Source organism: Amblyomma americanum, chromosome 1 (genome assembly GCF_052857255.1).
Source record: "Amblyomma americanum isolate KBUSLIRL-KWMA chromosome 1, ASM5285725v1, whole genome shotgun sequence".
Classification (NCBI taxonomy): Eukaryota; Metazoa; Arthropoda; class Arachnida; order Ixodida; family Ixodidae; genus Amblyomma; species Amblyomma americanum.
The window spans coordinates 261033666-261038609 of NC_135497.1; positions in this window are offsets into that span (position 1 = coordinate 261033666).

The following is a 4944-nucleotide window of genomic DNA, read 5'->3' on the forward strand; positions in this document are numbered from 1 at the left end:
CCGAACTTCCCTTGGGGTGCACAGGGACACATGTGTCCCAAGCCACTTTTTCTTCTAAAAATGTCCGATATGCGCTGCGGCAGCCATTGCTTTTCTTTGCTCTGTAATTAAAAATCTTAAGGCACCTATTTCTGGCACCGTTTAATTAATAACAAACAGTAAGTATAACAAAAATACTATTACATCATCGGGATGAAGCCGATGCTCTCCGGGGGCAAAATTGCCTCATTTGAAGGGGGGGGGGGGGGGGGGCGGGTGGCGTGCTATTTTTACCTACCGAGACTCAATTTTCCGTTAAAGTCTGCATATAAGAGTGAAATGCGCACGTTTTATGCTTATGCACACGGTAGTTCTTTAGTTTCAGCATATTAAAATCCTTGGGCATGCGTCTCGCATGCGGGAGGTGCAGGGTTAAAATTCTCACTGCCGCCGTGTAACCACCAGTGATGCAATGTGTACAAGTTTTCTGTTGTCTTGTGTTCGGCTTCTTTAGGGTGAAAATTTGGGAAATTGGTCTTTGACCCCCCCCCCCCCCCTTGAGAAAAAGAAAAACTTGCGCCATAGCGTTCATTGGCCGCAGATGCCCTTGCGCCACAAAAGTTCATCATCATCATCATTGTGAAATCCGGGAGGATATGTGTCCCGTGTACCTTAAAAGGATATACACTACAACTCCTACCGCAAAACATCTGCAAGGGCATTACTATCAAGAGGAGGCTTAGATTCGCTAGACAACAAAAATCGTTTCGCGTCTTAAATTTTTGTATATTCTAATTAACGGACATTACTAAGTACATTTCGGAAAATTTATTTCTTTTCCATCTTGCTATGCCACAAGGCAGCGTTATGATCTGAAAATAACGCTTTAAGTACTCATTTCTCCGAAGAAAAGTCACTGACTGGAATGTACTTCTTCAGCCATCCTTGAAATTGTTTAAATGTCATCTGAAGGTGCTCAATAAGTTTTCTCATGACGTGTTTTATTGTGCTTTTTTTCTTGATTGCGCTGTTGAAACATACCGTTGTGTTCATTTATCCCCCCTTACTTGAAATATATTCTTTCTTTTGTATGTGTATTCCCAACCTGCTAAAATTACTCCAAGCTATTGTAGTATGCTTTAAAAAATGAATAAATAAATAAATAAGAACATCATCCCGCCGAAGTGCCAGCCATCCCTCCGCACGCATTAGGGCTCCCTCCCACCTCCGTCATATTATGCCAACTTAATATGCGAATTCGATCGCATGACAGGGCATGCTTTCAGTGATACCCTGTTTGGACAGTAAACGAAGCTGCGCTGTTTCTAAAACTGTGCAACGAAGGAGAGCAGGAGAGCATTTCATTGTTTTCAATATGCTTCTTCAATCACGTTTGGAGCCGTTTCTTCAAAGGCCTCCATTAGCATCGTATTCCAGACTCCGACCAAAATATTTTCGTCGGTAAATGGAGGCCAGAATATTTTCGTCCTGTTTAATTTTCATTTCACTTCAAACAGGAACTGTTCAAAGATTGAGAAAAGTGGAAGAAATTGAGCCGTTTTACCGAAAGAGGTTTAGCCGAAGATGTTAAAGCAAAGTTTTCTAGCAGCGAACACGCGTGTTTCTGCGGTGACTTATACGTATAGACTTACGAAAATCACCCCACCCGCCTGCGCCCGCATACACACGCGCGCGCACACGGGAACTGGACTGGAGTCCACCAAGGCAACAGCACTCCAGTAAGACTCTGACTTAACCAAGAAGGCGCATTCATCTTCTTTGACGTTAGTTTCGTATAAGCAACTTGTACAGGCGGTTTTAATTTTTTAGTATATTTCTTTTGCAGCGAAATGCAAGTAACCTACATGTGCATTCGGTTCAGAGGCTGCTGCTGACAATCGCGTTTGGGGGCGAGTATCCGAAGTGCTATTGCGCGGGGGTTCCGCTCTGGAAACGGATTCAAAGAGGGTTAACCTGGAAGTTGTTGCGTGGTGAAAGATTAGGCCGAGGTGCAGTGAATCTAATCGAGTTAAGCGTGACGTGATGGCGGAACATTTCCAGGTCTGCTCATCTCTCTGCTCCTCACTGAGCGGGGTCGAAGAGCGTCGTCGCCGTTGCTTCTGCTTCGCCTCTTTCTTTTGCAGCCGCCTCAACCCACTCGTGCTTGTTTCGAGAACTTCGCATGCACGCATTGGCAACTGCTGGTCGCCTGCTCGCGAGGCCAGTATTTTTTCTTCGGCGCACCTGCGCACCCAACTTTGCTTTCGGCCGCAGCTTAGGTGCACAACGGAACATCCTTCGTACACGCGGCGCTCACGAATACAACATGAGTAGAGGCAGTTCTTTCCAATGCCTAAGCGAGAGCCTCTGCAATCGGGTGCTCGCAAAATTTGCGAGGGCCACCAGAATTAAGTTAGGACCGCTGCACCTGTGCGCGTTAATTGAACCCAAGGTCGACAATATGTGTTTTATATATGTGTTTAGGCTTGCAAAGCAGCGCTGATAGCTCCCGCGTGTACGGTTGCGCGCAGCATGGCTTCACCGCAATTTGTCGAGGGCTGTTTTAGTATAATTTCGCGTCGCAGCAACACAAAATTCTACTTAGCTTCGCAGCGCGTTGACCGAAATGACCGCCGCTTCTATATGTGTAGCGTGTAAAAGAAAGCACTGCTGACTTCGCGGCTTCCTGGGACGCATATTTTGCAGTTAATGGTTTCGCTACATAGGCCGAAGGCAGCTGGAAGACTACAGTTCTCTAGGTTTTTAGGCGAGATAGTAGGTGCTCAATTTTAAATGTGCGGAAACGACAGCACTGACGTAAACACACGCACACACGAGCCTGCGCAAAAGTGTCGATCAAAGGTTTCATGGTAGCGGGAGGCTACACTTATGTGAATTTCACACGCGTGGACTAGCTAGCAGCACCTTGCATTTCTGTGTAACAGCTTAGGTTGGAAGGAGTTAAAAGAACCCGTGGTTTGCCCCTTACAGAAAGTTGGCCAACGTAGCTGTGTCCATTTATCTTCTTCCGCGTAGGTTCTGCTACTCCGCTCAAACCTAAGGAGTGGCTCAGGGGATTCCACTCCAAGATGCTGGCGTGGCGGGGCAATCGCGCAGCTATTGGGCACGCGTATGTCAGTATATGGCCTGCATTTGTATGTAGCCTGTTCTTTCGGCTAAACTCAGTTGCTAGTGCCCGTCCGTCCCCGTCCGTGTGTGTGTATGTCCGCGTGCGTCCGCGTGTGTCCGCGTGTGTCCGTGTGTCCGCGTGTCCGCGTGCGTGCGTGCGTGCGTGCGTGTGTGTGTGTGTGTGTGTGTGTGTGTGTGTGTGTGTGTGTGTGTGTGTGTGTGTGTGTGTGTGTGTGTGTGTGTGTGTGTGTGTGTGTGTGTGTGTGTGTGTGTGTGTGTGTGTGTGTGTGTGTGTGTGTGTGTGTGTGTGTGTGTGTGTGTGTGTGTGTGTGTGTGTGTGTGTGTGTGTGTGTGTGCGCGTGCGCTCCGGCACTGTCCAGTTGGGACACATGTCGGCACCTGCCAAATTGTACGAGCTACGGTTACACTAAGGCTCAGGGTAGACTCCGTATAAAGGCTCTCGCCCTGAAAGCACGGTTTCAAGTTTGTTTGTACTAGTCAAGTAGTACTATAGTGTCGCAATGAGCAATTGGCAGCGTTTGTCTGTAGCTTCGGGGAGTGAAGCCTCCACCATCGCCTGCACCCTTCAGAAGCACCACCCACCAGCCACCTCCCACCACACCCTCTTAACTAAAGTGCTGCCCTCCTTCCCGCCCACCTACACCCGCCTCCTCACTTAACCTCCACATTCACGTTTCCGAGCAACTCTTTCACGTGTGTGAAACTTCGGCTTACAGTGAATTATAGAAAAAGCGTCAAAGTAATCACAGATCGTAATTAAATCCATGTAATTTGCAGTGTGATCTGATCGTCTGTAATTTCATTACATTAGTGTTAGAGCGTACATTATCGCTAAAAGTGCCCGGCGTTGTCGTTAGTCTAGGTGACGAGGATGCAAAGGGTATAGGGAGAGGGAAAGTGGTGGAGGGAAGAGGTGGAGAGGGTTGGAGAAAACGGCTGGCTAGAGGGAAACCGCGCCAATCAGAGTCTACAGGTGAAGAGACAGGAGAGGGTGTAATGCATGTCACACGGTTGATTGATGGATTGAACCACGACATCCCTTCGCGTCGTCTGAGCATGTCAATGCTTACCCTCCCTCCTACCGCCCTTTCTGTTTTGAAGTTTTGAATATAGGCCTGACATTTTTTGACCCGCTCCAGCATAGCATACATTATATCCCTTATTTCATGGGTTAGAATAGTTCTTTGGCACAATAAGAGAGCAGCAGAGTGCTGTCATTGCATAATACTTCAATTAGTCATTGCGCCATCATGAACTTCGTTATCATGGTGCTAAATATGGAGCATTCTTTTTCTTCTCTCCAGAATATATCATTGTTAATCAGAATAAGCTGGTGATCTGTCAGTAGCCCATTCAATCTCCCGAGGTGACACCGCACCATAATGATCCATACACGGTCCTAAATATTTGCATGTCTTCGAATTGCGCGGCTTCTGCGCTGCTTCAAACTAAACTTTTTTTTATCAGTGGCCAGTTTTTGAGGAGAAATATTTGGGCCCTACAAAAGCAAGCGTAAAAATAAAATAGAGATCCGATGTGCGGCATTGTGACAAAGCATCCGCATGACACGCTGGCTAAGTGGCTTTTTAAAACAATCCACTCAAGTCGCAAAACATTAAAGCTGGGTGCCTTGGAGTTTGTTCATGGCTATTCGCGAGCCTGAAAATTCATGAATTTTCTACAGCGAGATGTCAGGACAATCCAGATTTTCGTTACTGGTTTATTTCGGAAAGAAAACGCCCAGAATAACAACACAAAAATACGCAGTGGAAAAAAAGAAAAGAAAGTTCTAAAACCCTCGAAGGACGAGGCTTT